Below are 16,613 nucleotides of genomic sequence, written 5' to 3' on the forward strand. Positions count from 1 at the left end.
GTGCTGGTCGGGTATTTTGTAGAGTGTCTCTCAGTTGAGATTCGTCTGATGCCCTCTCATGTTAAGTCTAGGGTGATGAGTTTTGGGAGGAGGACCACATAGGTAAAGTGCCGTTCTCATTACATCACATCAAGGGTACATACTGTCAAAATGACTTATCATCTCAATACTGACATTGATTACCTGGCTGAAATAGGGATTGTCAGCTTTCTCCACTGTAAAGTTGTTCTTTTCCATAATAAAGGATTATAGTCTTTATTACTGTTCTCTTGGAAGGAAGCCACTGTGTGGACCCCACACTTCAGAGGTAAGGAATTATACTCCACCTCCTTGGGTGTGAAGTATACACATAAATTATTTGGAATTATTCTGCTTATGAGATTTGTCTCATCTCCCTTATCTAATCTATCTACCTACCTATCACATCATTTTTATATCAGTGTGGATTCATGGATATTTATTTTATATTGTGGATTATAATCCAGTACAACTTTATTTTGTTGCCCAACTTGTTTTAGCTTTGGCCATTGGTAACTTTTTTTTTGAGACTTTTTGTTTTTGAGATGGAGTCTCACTTTGTCGCCCAGGCTGGAGTGCAGTGGCGCGATCTTGGCTTACTGCAACCTCTGCCTCCTGGGTTCAAGCGATTCCCTTGCCTCAGCCCCCCAAGTAGCTGGGACTACAGGCGCCTACCACCACATCTGGCAAATTTTTTGTATTTTAGTAGAGACGGAGTTTCACCATGTTGGTCAGGATGGTCTCGATCTCCTGACTTCGTGATTCACCTGCCTCGGCCTCCCAGAGTGCCGGGATTACAGACGTGAGCCACCATGCCCAGCTTGCCATTGGTAACTCTTTTAGTTGGCTTTTGTATTTATCTGACACATCTTGCTTATTGTATGTTAAACATTTTTTTTTTAATTGTACTTTGCTACTTTCTGGTACTTTCAAGATGTGCCATACTCATATCCGTATACCATCTTATATATCTCCTGCCTCAGTCCTGGAATCATTCATTTCATCACAGAGCCCTTGTTCCTCTTATTGACAAATGGTATTAGAAACCAAGATCTGGGTGCGGGGTGTGTTTGTTGCCACTGGGGTGTTGCAAGGCAGGCATTTTTATTATCCTATTTTACAGATGAGGAATGGGACATCTCAAATGCCAGTGCTAGTAAAGGAAGAGGGTGAGGTGGTTGTGGTCAGAGTGTGGAGTAGGGGTCTTGTTTCTGGGTAGCTTCCTTTTTGTTCCTCTTCAGTGTGCAGAGTTTTTCTCTCTCACTGATACTTTTACAAGGTAGTTTATGTTCCTGGGCATTGAGTCATTCATCTAAGGGCAAGGTATAAGAAAGTTTTTATTAATATTCTGACTGGAGAAATTATTTATTGATTGACCACATCATTCTTTTTGTTTTTTGCAGCTTTGCCAGCAGGCATAGAAATGAAACATTATGTGTTAAAGAATATTGTATATTGTTGGTAGCAATAAGAATAGATGCAGAATTCTCTGCAAGATTGTTAGTAAAGATAGAATGGTGTAGGAGTGTTTAATGAATTGAATGCTCTCCCACTCTTCTTTCAACCAACATAGCAATTGCTGTGAGGACCTGCCTAATTTGCCAAAACTAGATCCATTGCCCAATTTTTACAATTTTAGTCTTGATTGAACACATAAATATTATGTTGAGGAGAGAAATGTATGCTTTCCTCAAGGAATTCTTTCTAATGGAAAAACTTAAACTCAGTCATATACTGCTGTTATCCCTTTGTATTAATTAATCAATTTGTGCTTTTAAGAAATGGGAGCTTGGTAGCTTTTACGGGTTGTCGTAGTCAAGGACCAAGATATTTGTATAATCCTGATTCACTACATTTTAGCGAAATATCAAAAATCAGTCAAACCATTACAAAAGCAGAGTGTACACACACTCACAGAAACGTGCACGCACACACGTTAAATTCCATTTTCCCACTGGGGGCTGTTACATGTTTGTAGGGAAATTGGAATGAGTTTTATACTTGTCTTAGTTTCATTACTCCTGTATTAGCACAGAACGGCCTTAGATCAAGCTATTATGAGTTATCTTTGTCCTCTATCCCCATACCCATATTTACTCATCAATAAACATATTCCTTTGAAGCATTTGAATGCATTAATTTTTGAGATTTGAAACATTTAATCTGTCGAAGGATTACGGTCTTTATTTTCCTCTGACCATGAGTGGGATACTTAGGCATGCTTCAGCAGTGCTAGACCTTTATTTCATTCAGCCTTTCAAATTTACAGAATTAATGAAAACATAGTATCTCATGAAGGGGATCTCTGTTTAACCTCCTGGAGAGGTTTTTCAGTCTGTCCGATCTTATTTATGATGTGTGGAATCTTTTTGCCCTTTCTTTTTGGTATTAATATTGGAATAATCTTGTGAAAGATCCCCACTAAACTTTGCTACTTTCTTGAATCCTTGATTCCTATTTTCCTAGGTTTCTTCCTACTTTGCTGTGTCTCCTGGGATATTGAGGTACTAGAAAGGCTTCCTGCCCACAGAGATTCACTGTGCTGTCTCAGTTTTAATTTGTGCCTCGGTTAATGCTTTTTTCATATTCATTTAAAAGCTTTATGAGTTCCTGTTCTCTGAAGCATAGATCTTATCTGTTTGATTGAATGACACATTGCAAATATTTAATATTTCATATTTATGAAGACCTGCTGAATTATTTTATTACCCTTTTGGACATACTTATCGGGTCTGTCTTAATTGATGTTAAGACTCAGCAATCCATTAAGTCGTTGAGTCAGTTCACACTCAGACTGTACCTAGGATTCTTACAGACCTAACTCCAGTGATTTTCAACACAGCTCAATCAAGGCAGATACTCTTCTGGTTTTGCTTCTAAAAAGAAGCTAAAAAGCAATCTTTGGGACACTCTGACCTTTTAATGTCTTTGTTACGGTAAAAATGTGGAGTGTTACCTGGCAGGGTGAAATGCTACCAGGTCAGATACATTTTCAGTATTGGGTCCTTACGCCAAATGCACGTGTGACCTTATCTATTCAGAAATGGCCAGTAGCCAGTGGCTAGTAGATAACCTAATTTTTTTTTTTTTTGAGATGGAGTCTCGCTTTGTCACCCAGGCTGGAGTGCAGTGGCGCTATCTCAGCTCACTGCAACATCCACCTCCTGGGTCCAAGTGATTCTCCTGCCTCAGCCTCATGAGTAGCTGGGATTACAGGTGCCCGCCACTATACCCAGCTAACTTTTGAATTTTTAGTAGAGATGGGGTTTTTCCATGTTGGGCAGGCTGGTCTTGAACTCCTGACCTAAAGTGATCCACCCACCTCAGCCTCCCAAAGTGCTGGGATTACAGGCGTGAACCGCTACACCCAGCTGATAACCTCCTTCTTCATACTGAAGTTATGACTAAACTATACATTACGGAAAATGTTAATAGCAAACACTTGTATAGCACTTATTTAGCACTTACATTTTTTAGATGTTTATATAAATTATGATCTTCATTTTGTAGATGAAATTAAGAAGCAGAGTATTTATATAGCTTGAATACCTTCACACAATAATGTAGTAGAGGAAATACTAGACCAAAGCATTCTGACTCAGGAGATTGCTCTGAAAACTTTGCTATTCTGCCCTGAGTGTTTTCTTTTCCATTTTGAAGGGGTGTGTGTGTGTGTGTGTGTGTGTGTGTGTGTGTGTGTAAATCAGCGATCTGGGGAATTACATAGCTATATCTTTGATTTTTAATTTCTCTTTCATTAAGTTGAGCCGTGGATGCTGGTGATTTTGATGAGTTTTAAGAAGGAAGAGTTGCTGCAGCAAATTGAACTCTTAAAAGCCCCCATCCTCCCACTCATCAAAATTTTAGCTCTACTTACACAATGCTTAAATTTGAGAGTAAGTCAGCATCTTAACATGAATGTTGGAAGCCAGTTTCATTTGATAAATATTTATTAATCACATCCTGTGAGCAGTGTCTTATCTGAAGGACAGTAATCACAAAAAGACAAATAAAACTCATCCTTGAACGGTGTGGGACAAGGCCAGTCTTTTGTTATAGAAATACTTCCATAATACATACCTACATGAGAAACTATACTACAGGGCACATGAATGGTGCAAAGTATTGTGGGGATTCAGAGATGGTAGATAATATGGGCATGCTTTTTCTAAAGAAGTTGCTTTAAAGCTAGGATGTGAAGGAGGTGGGATTTCTGTGAGGTATTTGAGGGGGAAGGAGTGATGTGAGCAGAGTGCTAAGGAGGAAAGGTGTGTATAAGTGGTCTAGTGTGGTTGTCAGCTAAGTTATCTTTGTGGGGAGAGAGAATTTTGGAGATGTTATTTGGGGTTGTATTGTGGGTGTATCTATTGTCGCCCTAGACAATTGTTGTGGCAATGCAAATGAACAAGAAGGGATCAGTTTGAGAGGTTTTCTCAGATAGAACTTGTAGGACTTGGCAACTAATAGAATGGGAAAGGTCTGGATGAAGGAGGGGTCAAGGATGATGTCAAGCTTTTAAGGTGAGCCTTGGAGAGGGCAGATGGAAATCAGAAAAGCTGGTTTTCATTCTGGCCTGCTTTGCAGAGGCAAGGATTATTGTGAGAGTTGTTATGAACATTTTTGACTTCCTCAGCTTCGGGAATACTGTTTTGTATGACTATATTATATGTAGGGTGTGTATTTAAGGAGAGGGGATGACTCCCTAAAGGAATCATGGAGAAAATGCCTGTTAACAGCTTTGCTGTGTAATGAATTAATTGTGTCTAAGTGAGTTTTTCCAAGAACCTTTTAGTCAGTCTCAAGTTGTTTGAAAATGGAAAAGGTGAGAATTTGTAGGCATTCTGATGTTGGCACTGAGTTTTTTATACTGGAAGTCTTTTTCATTCCTGAAACTGTTCTTGATACAATGGAGGCTCCCCAGGTCTTCTGGAATCCCAATGTCCCAGGCCAGGGCTGCAGATGGCCAGTGCATCCACTAGGGGTGTCAGTCTTCTGGAGTGGTGCCTGGTCTGCATAGCACAGTACCATATTCCATAGACCAGCAGCACGAGCACACTTTTTCTCTTCTTCATAGATGCCCTCCTTGATAGCATGAATCCTGTCTGTCTGTGACTGTTGAATCCCTAGCACCTGGCATTATGCCTGATACACGTTAGACTAAAAAAATATAAATGAAATGATAATGCGTTCTTCCCATAGTCTGTGGTTATCACATCTGTCCTGTTTATTAATAACCCTGTGATGTACAGATTTTGAATTAACAGATAAGTTTTGAAAGATAATGTGATGGCCATTTATTAGGGAAAATTTGAAGAAAGGGTCCTATATATGTGATTTACCATTTATGTATTTTAATGCATTAAACCCACAGTTGAATGCTTTCATCTAGATTGTCTACTAACACCACACTTGGTCTTTGACATCCATGAGTTGGTGTTTGAGCAAGCCATACTTTTTACATTGACAGCCGTAAGTCACTATTTTATACTGAATTTTGAGCAATAGCTCATGTGTGAAAATTGAGGCATGACAGGACAGTGTTATGTGTCAGACAACAGTTTAGTGGAGTCAGCGTTACCATCTTTGCATCTGTCATCTTGAATGCGGCACTTATCCAAGCTGAGGCTAAAGATGTGTGAAGAATTTCTGTCTTTATCCTAATTGTGTTATGCTTTTGAAACCTAACATTGATATTTCATTTTTTATTTCCCCCTATTTCCAGAAGTACTGTCCATTTTGTAATAAATCTTTAAGGCCAAAGCACAATAATATCATTAAATAAAAAATTTTTTTTTTTTTTTTACAGAATTATGTTTTTCTTTTTAGTTTTTAAGCTTTTTATTTATTTTTATTTTTTATTTCTTTTGAGATGGGGTCTCATTGTGTTGCCTAGGCTGGAGTATGGTGGTGTGAGACTGAGAAGCTCACTGGCTTCTCAGCCTCCCTGGCTCAAGCAGCCCTTCCATCTCAGCTTCCCAAGTAGCTGGGACTATAGGCATGTGCCAACATGCCTGGCTATTTTTTCTTTTGGTAGAGATGGGGTCTTACTGTGTTGCCCAGGCTGGTCTCAAACTGAACTCAAGCACTCCTCCTGCTTCAGCCTCTCAAAGTACTAAGATTACAGGTAAGAGCCACTGTGCCCAGCTGAGAATTATGTTGTTTTAATGTAGCATTTTTCAGATATAATGTTAGGATAGGGAACCCAAAGATCTGATTAGACCAACTTGGCAGAGAGACTAATAAATTAAAATACCAGGATACTGTTAATTGAAATTAATTTGAAGCAAAGGAAAAAAATGCGTAAATAAAATACCGTATTAATTTAAAATGAATTTAAAATGAAATCGTCTGCTTTTACAAAACCTTTCCAGGAACACACATATTGTGCAAAGTGAATCCATAGCTGTATTAAAAAAATAGTAATGGCTATTCCAGGTTAATTTTTTTTTTTTGCTAGTTATATTCAAATTCTAATAGCATAAAGCATTTTTTTTTCCTGGGATGTTATCGTCCCTTAGTTTTACATGTTTAAACTAAGCTGTAAATTTAGCATGAACAATTTTAATAACATTTCCAAAGACGTATCTTAAAAAGGAATTTAAAAGAAATATTGAGCTTTTGAAGTCAAACACAACCCCCTTTCTTACAAAAGCAGTCAACTTACTTTTAACTGAACATTTCTTTGCCCTGAAGTTAGAAATGACTTCAGCAAAAATTTCTCCATAGGGTTGATATTTTAATGATGGGAACCTTAGGTTAATATGTCCATTTTATACTAGTCATTTATAATCATTTGTGAATGGAATGGTGATTGACAAATACATTTGCTTTAATGTGGAGCTGGACTATAATATAGATGGATCAACTTCAGGTGTTCATGTCTGTCTTTTCTCCATGTGGAGTACGATTGTACCTTCTTTTCCCTCCTGCACTGCTTTTTGTCGTGGATGACCAGGCTGTGAGTTCTTCAAGATCAAAGATCATATCATGTTGTGTCTGTAGCCCCAGCATGTAGAGCAATGCCAGGCAGCAGTATGTGGTTAATAAATGTTGGTTGAATGAATACATGATTGACTGAATGCATGTATGTCTAACAGTGTCTGCAACTGACAGCCTTTTTGAAAAAATTATTTTGAATAGTTATAAGTTCACAGGAATTCCCCCTCTCATCCCTCAGACACAGGAGATTCCTTATCTCCTCCTTACCAGTTTTCCCTACTGGTAGCATCTTACATGACGTAATACAATGCTAAAACTAAGAAATTGACATAGGTATAATCCACAGATCTTCTTCAGGATCACTGACTTTACATGCACTCATTTGTGTGTCCTTTGTATCAGTTCCAGGCAGTTTTATCACATGTATTGATTTGCATGGCTACCACCAGAATCAAGATAACAGATCTTGTGTATGTGGGGTTCCATGCCCACAAGGCTTCCTGTGCTACTGTTTTGTAGCTAACCCTGACTCCTCATAACAGGATTTTAATCATCCTGACCTTGTGCTTTACATTAGCTTCTGCATTAACTATGGCATGAAGAACTATAAGATATTTCTGTTTATTAAGAGACAGCAGCAGTGATTTTGTCTGTATTCATTCCCCAGTCCACAGATCATCCCTCATCCATGATCAGTTTACACATTTTCTGTTTAAAAAAATTATCTTAAAGTTGGCTTTCCTAGAGTAATGAATTGTCAACATTATCATAATGGGAGTCCACTCCTATTAATCAGAACTTAGAGACCACATGTTGTGTTCATTATCCAGAAAATGTATCAAGTTGCAAAACTCAAGTAGAATGCTAAAAATTGGAATCCACAGTATTAATGAGCTAAAAATTGACAAGTGCATCTTAGAAAATGTTTCTGTGAGCAAAAAAAATTTGCAGGCTCATATGCAATGAATTGGAGTGTTCAACATGGTTTAATTGGCGGCCGTGGATGTCTTGTGCATAATTGAGTTTGTAAAGATGGATGCATGTGGTAGGCGTGGGGGGTCTAAATGCCTGAGTGTGTATTGTAAGGGAATCCGTCGCTTCCAACATACTGCAGGCTGGGTTGCAGATACAGTGATCCATATTTATGTAAGCAAGATGGAAACTTCTGATATAGAATGGAAAAAACAGGTGCTTTTGTATGTTTTTCTTACAGGAAATAGTTCACAGTTTCAAGAAAGAAAAGCTTTTTTTGTTTTTGGAGACGGAGTCTTGTTCTGTCACCTGGGCTGGAGTGCAGTGGCGTGATCTCGGCTCACTGCAACCTCTGCCTCCCAGGTTCAAGCAATTCTCTGCCTCAGCCTCCCGAGTAGTTAGGATTACAGGCGCCCACCACCATGCCTGGCTAATTTTTTTATTTTTAGTAGAGACGGGTTTTCACCGTCTTGGCCAGGCTGGTCTTGAACTCCTGACCTCGTGATCCACCTGCCTTGGCCTCCCAAAGTGCTGGGATTACAGGCGTGAGCCACGGCTCCTGGCCCGAAAGAAAATCTTTTACGCTTACGTCACCAAGATAAAAACAGACAACATGGTCGAGTTTACACTTGGTTTATAAATTTATCAAAATGAGAGCTGTCTTGTTGGCATAAACCAGAAGGCACTTTTTCTACATCCTCTTCCCTGTCTTATTCTTTCACATTTCATTGTGCTGGAAGATCAGGTTAATGGAACTTCCTTGGAAATTTCATCACCGTCTTCTGCTGACTTCTTTTTCTACCCTGCCTCCTGTCCCACCACAGGGATATGCAAAGTGAATGTCTGTTAGGGCAGAAGCCAGCAAGAAAAACCTGTTTTGCAAAGAAAAGCCTCCAGGCCACACTCCTCTGTCATCTGGATAGAAAAATCTTGCCACATCCTCAGGTTGAAAAACCTTCTTGGGAACGCTGTGTTCCTGCTGGTGGCGTTCATGTGTTTGTGTGTGCACTGTGTGGGGATCTGGGAGCCTGTGGGTGGGCGTGGGGACAATGAGTCTGGGTGAGTGTCAGGCAAGGCCTTTAAAAATAGCTTGTTTTTCATTTTTTTTGGTACATAGCCTCCCTGTTCCAGTTTATTAACAATCAATTTTTAACTCTTATATTAGGTACCGTGGGAAGTTAAGTTCTTTCTTTGAAGAACTAAGAGTCTCTTCAGAGGATTTATCTACAAGTGGGAGAAAAGGAGATTTACCAGCAATGAAAAATAGGCCATGGAATATTTAAGTATGGAGAGGATACATTGTTAAAAGTATGGAAGTGGTCTGAGGAAAATCTGTGAAGACTTAGAGAGTGGATGGTGTCAGATGGTTCACAAGGAGCTGATGAATGCTGGGCCTTGCAGATAGGAGCGTATAGGAGCATTCTGAGGCAGGAGCTGGGGATGTGGCTGTGGCTGGCTGGTTAATGAGTGCGCTGGACCGGTCAGACATCCTGGGTTCAAGTCCTTCTACCACTAGACCTGTTAATTTAAGGTGAGGTTCTTCCCTGACTATAAACTCCCATGTCACATTAAAGTTATGAATAGTAAATAACATGTTTATAAAAAAGTAAAAAAGCTTTCTAAATTGCAAAATCCTATAGAGATTTGAATTGTTACTCTCAGATTACCAGTCTTAGAAATCAAAATTTTAAAAATTTGTGTACAATTTAAAACTAAAGAGCGTCTGAAAAGATGCTGATACTTACCCGTTTTTAAGGATATGAAATGACAGCAGATAATTTTAGGATGAAAAATTCATTCCCCTTTCAACCCATCAGAAATGAATTTTTAGAATGATTATGATTCTCTCCAGCTTTTCTAAAAATTTGTGAGAGAAAGATTACTTCTAAAGAACTGGGTAGTACCAGCTTTTTGTTTGGCTTCATTCAGACATCACATTTAAAAACAAACAAATGAGAACAAAACAAAAAAATGTACTATGAATTTTTCTTCCTCCTTTCTTTTGAGACGTATTTATCGAGCACCTATTTGGATGCCAGCTCCTGCAATGGGGATCAAAAATAATCATCATTCTTGCAGTGGTGCAGATAACCACATTAATATAAATAGAGTCAACCCTCTGTTTCCAGGGGTTTCTCATCCACAAATTCCACCAACCAAAATTGAAAATATTAAAAGAAAGACAACATAAATTTAAAAATACAGCACAACTATGTATATAGCATCTGCATTGTATTAGGCATTATATGTAATCTAGAGATGATTTAAAGCATATGGGAGGATATGCATAGGTTATATGCAAATACTACATACTACTGTTTTACATAATGGACTCAAGCATCTTTGGATTTTGGTTTGTGGTGGGAGTCCTAGAACCAATAACCGCAAATACCGAGGGATGACTGTATATATGTATCACTTCCACCCGAGAGCTGCTGTTGAATAAAGGGAAAAATTCTAGGCTAGCATATAACCGGAAACTGGTGAGGCTGTGTTCCCTTGAGGAAGTAATATTTGACTACAGATGTGAGGTAAGCTATGGGATAAAAAGGCCTGGAAAGCAGAACAGAGGTATATGGGTTGGGATAAAAATTAATTGCTAAAAATAGTGACAGCTATTAAGCCAGTGTATATGATGGGCCTTTTTATAGTATTCTACCTTGGAAGCTTAGACAAATCCTCTTCTATAGCATCTTAATACAGCAGTTTGCTTAGGCATTATGCTTTGTCCAACCTGAGATATTTTCAGAAATAATGCTCTAAGATTTCAGATGTATCTCCCTAATACTTTGCTTCATAAAACCCGAATCAGAGTAATAGACAAAAGGTACTAAAATAAGATTTAAGTGAGTATTTTTGTAAATCTGGAATAGAGAAGAACTTTCTAAAGGGTGACTCCAAATCCAGAAATTGTAAGTTGGAATTTGACTACTTCAAACACTTTTATAATAAAAGTTTTGTCAGTTTAAATGGCAAACTATAAAGTGGTAAAAACCATTTACAATATATATGACAGTGAAAATATTTTTCATGAAGAAATCTCTTAAATAAAGTAAGGCAGCAGCTGCCCAATATACAGATGGGAAAATATTTGAACTGGGATTTCACAAGAGAATGCAGAAGTGGGCCGGGCGTGGTGGCTCATGCCTATAATCCCAGCACTTTGGGAGGCCAAGGCAGGTGAATCACCTGAGGTCAGGAGTTCGAGACCAGCCTGGCCAACATGGCGAAAACCCATCTCTTCTAAAAAATATATATATATAAAAAATTCGCCGGGCATGGTGGTGGGCGCCTCTAATCTCAGCTACTTGGGAGGCCGAGGCAGGAGTATTGCTTGAACCTGGGAGGCATGGGTTGTGGTGAGCTGAGATATCCGGCCATTGCACTAAAGCCTGGGTGACAGAGCGAGACTCTGTCTCAAAAAACAAAAACAAAACAAAACAAAAAAAACACAAACAAAAAAAGAGAATGCGTAAATGACCAGTAAACAGATGAGTTGATGTTTAATGTCACTGGTAGTCCAAGAAATATGAATTAAAACAGTGCCTTTTTTTTTTTTTTTTTGGCTTTCAAGTTGGGTAAGATTAAAAAGATGGCCATATGGAAGAAACTGTAATAACTACACATGTATGTGCACTGATGAAACGTGTGAATGTATACATAACCATTTATAATCTGATTACCCTACGACCCAGAAATTTTACTTCTAGGAATATATTCCAAAAATGTAATTATGAGTATGTGTAAAGATTTAGCTACAATTATGCTCATCAGATTATCATAATTAAAAGTTGTTAAGCAATCAAAATGTGTAACAGGGAGATAGTTACATAAATGTGGCACATTGATAGAAGGAACACTAAGCTGCCATTCAAAACAAAGTCTTTTTGAATTCTTTGCTGTGGAAGTTTGTCCATGAAATATTAAGTAATCTAGGAAGTAGATTACAAAATAGCATTTGTGTCAAGGATATATAGTAACATGTTGAACACTTGTGTATTAGATACTAGGCTAAGTGCTTTATGTTGATTATCTCATTTAATTATAACATTCCTTTGAGTAAATATTATTAGCTCTATCTTATAGATTAGTTAACAGAAATAACGGGGCTAAATAACTCCAGGTCACACCAGTTGGAAGTGTGGAGCCAGGTTTTAAGGATCAGCTTCAGAATTTGTGCATTTGTGTATGTGCATGTATAATAAAAGGGCATACACCAAATAGAGTAACAATGTATACTGTTGCCTGTAGAACTTCAAGGGATCTTAACTTTCTTATTTATACTTTTTGCAGACTCTGAGGGTTTTAGCCTGTACTTTTCTTAAGAGGAAATAAAAGCAAAGGTGTTTTTATTTCTTAATGTTTTTATTATATAAGAAGGGCAGGCAGCACTAGTTTTAATCTGCATACAGTACATGTCACGTTTTATTTCAAGAGGAAAAGATGGAGAAAAATAAATAGTTAGCATATTTAATTGGCATTTTTAATAACACCCATGGGGCATTATTAGGAAATTAGTAAGTGATGTTTGTGGAGGTAGCTGTTAGGGTAGATACAGAGAAATGGAGTTTTAAAGAATAAAAGCAATTGAACACTAAACACAAATTTCTGTTTAAAATTTTAAATACTTTTTGGAAAATTAAAATATTAGTATAAAGGTGATTTTCTTTTTATTGATCAGCCATCAAGTATTTACTGAATACCAAGCATTGCCAGCAGCAAAGATGAAGTATAAGATGTAGAATTAATGCTGTAGTTATGGATACAAAACTTCAGGAAGAGGTAATCTGTATTTAAGATAGTTAGATGATCAGGTGGTAAATTACAAAGTTCAGATGAAAATATAGAGAGAGGCCTGGGTCATGAGAATGGGGTTGTATATAAGATGGGTAAGGTTGAATAATACTGATGTGTCATAGAGAAGATACATGGAGAAAGCAAGTGTTGAGTTGACACTGAACGCTGGGTAGGTAGTGACTGAAAGTAGAACACGTTCTGTAGGCAAAATAGCCTGAGCAAGTAGCAGACGCAAGAATGAGCAGCTTGGAAATGTGCAGTTCAGTAAGGTTTTGGCTGGCTTTCCTGAAGACATACGAATTAAAGTAAGGTGAGACCACATTATGGAGAGCTTCCACTATGAAGCATTTATGCGGGTGCATAAATGTATCTAGATGCAGTTGTCTAGATACATATAAGAAAGTATTTGAAGGCCTTCTACAAGGCTTAGTTATTATATTGGTTTACTACGAGTTCTTCTTCAGTTTCTGTTAGAAATGTTAAGGAGAGTCCTATGATCAAGTCTGTGCCTAACAGATTTGGAAGCTCCTACTGCATATCATAGGTTTTATTTTCACTTTCCAAACTGTATTTTTATACTGCACCAACAGTATTCCATGGATTTTTACATGAAAAATGATGAACTTGATTAGTGTGAGGAGGCCTCTGTACGCTTGTGAACAGAGTTCTTAATTAAGAAACTCTGCCTTGGATGGGGCTTTGGACATCGTGTAGCTTAGCTTCCCACCTCAGTGAAGGAATTTCTCCTATGATAATTCCCAAAGGAGATTATTCCTATTTACCTAAAATAATTAATAGAGAGAGGAAGATGAAGACCTAATTAGTTGCTTAGCCTGACATTTAGAGTAGCCTATTTCATCTTTGAAATACATATTTATAACTGAATGAAAATTGAGAAGCACGCTTTTTTTTTCAGATTTGTACTTGTTGGAAAAGAATCACGTGGAACACTAAATCATAAGTTAATTTAATCTTTCAAGTAACTTTATCTTTTAATCTATGCAACATGGAATATCTATCATGATATTAACTATTTAAGTTGTTTTATATTGTACTCCTTGTAGATGGAAGAAGGCGATATGTTAACAGTACATATAAAAAAAAGTCTGGTTTGGTAGAAGATTACATCTCTTTAATAGTGATGATTTAAATCACATCTTTTTAAAATTTGAAGTAGTACCCTACTGAAGAGCTAAGTTATTACCAGTGACATACACCTCCTCTAAATAAAATAAAAGAGACATGATGATGATTTCTCATAAACCTAGAGTTAAGATTTATCTAGTTCTATGTACCTGAGATTGCCCCCTTGTCAAACTGGTTTTATCTACTTGACTCAACATATAGCATATTGTTGGTAGAACTGGTAATTCAGAACAAAGCAGAAGACACAGTCTGTTTGTTGAGTGTAAATCTAATTTACGAATCACAAGAAATTGCACGAATGAATTTTAAATCACATATAAAGTCAATAGTATTGCTAGAGGAGACTTAGTCAAGGAAGACATTATGGAGAATTTCCAAATTTCCAAAGAGCAAAAAGATGGGCTTTGGTGGTCCAAGGAAGGTTTCCATCCAGAAGAAATGGCAAATGGCTGAGTCTGTGAATCCACTGAGTCTTGGACTGTTTATATAATCTTTGTAGTTCGAGATACAGCACAGTGCCTTGTGCATATCTGTATTTTAAAAATATATAGTGCCTTGTAGATATTATAAGGAGTAGGAAGTAGACTTTAATAATCTTCAGTATAGTGCAGCCATTCAAAATTAAGTTTAGGATTAGAGAAATTATAGCTTGAGTCTTAGTTTAACCACTTATTTCTACAGAACTCTGATACCAGTCAAGATCTTTATCTTCTAAGTTACAATTTTCCTCATGGCAAGGTGGTACATCAAGAGTCAAAATTTGTGGTTGTAATGAGATAAATCTTGTGAAGTAAGATGCTATCTTAAATGTCACCCTGAAATGAAATAGGAACATGGCAGAATGCTACTTTTGTGGCTTGTATTAACATATAAATGCATCCTTTATTGTTTGCTATAGGCTTCTAAGAAGTGATACTAATTGGCTTAAATATTATCTGTGCCATATAATTATGTTCTCTTGGATGGGGATCAAAATGAGAGAGAGCATGGGAGGAAAGGACAGGAAGGTTTTGTTCTGAAACAGTAGAGGTGTTCAGACATCTTCATCTAGGTATTTAGAAATTTAATTAAGGCCCATCTTAAGGTAGGGTGAAATATCCTCTTTTCTAATGAAAGAAGTTGATGTCTAATGACCATATATTGGCAGGAATAGACACAGAGTCTGAATCAGGAATAGTGAAAGAGAGGCAATAACGTGTAACATTGGGCAGTGTCTGCTCCCGCTCTGCTCTTCTCTAACAGCTTCTTTCCTGACTGTTCCTTTGCTTTATCCGAAAGAGGTAGTCTCTCTATTGTCAATGGGCTCTATTTCTGGTAATCTTCTCATTTGTTTTCTTCTAGTGAGCCCTGGCTACCTTACTGGCCAAAACAAAATATGCTGCCACTCCATTCCTATCCATGACTTTTATTTTAGCCCGGAGGTTCAAATCTCTAAGGACATTTTGACTTTTATGTTTGGCTATCAGTGTTCTCAGATAATTCAAAACAGTCACTTAAAACATTTTTTAATGTGCTATAAAATGATCTACTGTGGACTTTTATGGAGGAAATTCACGTATACTTATAAGAAAATACAGAACTTTAAGTAATTTAGAGGCATTTTTGGAGTGAATCAGGCTCTGCCTGTGGCCTCAACTCTCCTTCCTTTCCATACTTCTTTGCTTCAGCTGCCTTGTGCCTGGCTCTGGATATGCATGTAACTATAGGCCAGAGGTAAGATTTGATAAGCAGTGTTCTTAGGAGATTAAGTTATGAAACTTAACTCATAGGGAACCAAACATTTGATTTAGGAAGGGAGCTAACTGCCTAGGAGGTCCTTAGGTGTTATTTATGCTAGAAAGCAAGGTCCTTTCTAGGGGCCAGACTTATCCTGACGTATAGAATTGAGACTTGTTGAGAAATGCCTGGGAACAAACTGTAAGAGTGATACTAGGTACCCTGGATGCCTAAACCCGTTAATAGGTTCCCTAAATACTTATCTTAGAAATCACTGGTGACTTAGACACTGCAGAGAACAGTAAAGATTTATATGATCCAGTATATTCTACCAAATTATTCCTGGTGTAGTTAAGTCTGACTTAAATAGAAATATGACCAGATAACATGTCTGTACCAATTTTATGATCTTAAAATTTTAATTTACTTGGAAACATTTAATGGGAAATGTTGAAAACTAAGTAGTTGACCAATCATGGTGAAATTTTCTTGACATATACTTTAACAAATCCTGCATTTCAACAACAGATAAAAAAACAGCTGAGGAAAAGCAAATCTAGAACATTTATATGAAGAAATAGAAATAAAAGTGCTGGTTTTATATGATTTATAAAAGTTTTTTCCCTTTCTTTTTAAAGACTGGTATTTGGGAATGGTAGGCAATAGCGGATCAGTACTTGGTTGGTCTTAATCCCACTGTTTATTATTGATTAGATATCCTCCATGTAATCTTTTGGGCAAGTTACGTTTTTGACTTGAGATTCTCTTTCCTCATTTATAAAATAACGGTTACCAAAATTACCTACTTGGTAATGTGGTACTGAGAATTATGTAGAAGGGAACTATGTAAAATATCTGGCAGGGCATCTGGAAGTTAGTACTTAATGGTAAATATTAACTATTAATAGTGATAACTGCAAACCTTTTTTAATATCATATGTTTTTACTGCTGTTTCTTTAGATTTTTTAAATTGATCATATAAGGTATGCCCCTTTAAAAAAAATTGAAAATCTTTCTTTTTCTT

At 37.2% G+C, this 16,613-nt stretch overlaps 1 protein-coding gene across 6 annotated transcripts in view; it reads left to right on the top strand.

Moving 5' to 3' along the window:
* The window catches only part of KLF12 (KLF transcription factor 12), a 450,646-nt gene that overhangs the window by 90,625 nt on the left and 343,408 nt on the right, over positions 1–16,613 (top strand). The window contains exon 1 of one of the 6 annotated variants that reach the window (XM_063618772.1): positions 8,263–9,460. The exons of the other annotated variants lie outside the window; for them this stretch is intronic. The gene's annotated coding sequence lies outside the window, so the exon portion shown is untranslated. Of the gene's footprint in view, positions 1–8,262; positions 9,461–16,613 lie in introns of those variants that run through there. 6 annotated transcript variants of the gene reach the window in all.

This window comes from Symphalangus syndactylus, chromosome 15 (assembly GCF_028878055.3).
Source record: "Symphalangus syndactylus isolate Jambi chromosome 15, NHGRI_mSymSyn1-v2.1_pri, whole genome shotgun sequence".
NCBI classification, from domain to species: Eukaryota; Metazoa; Chordata; class Mammalia; order Primates; family Hylobatidae; genus Symphalangus; species Symphalangus syndactylus.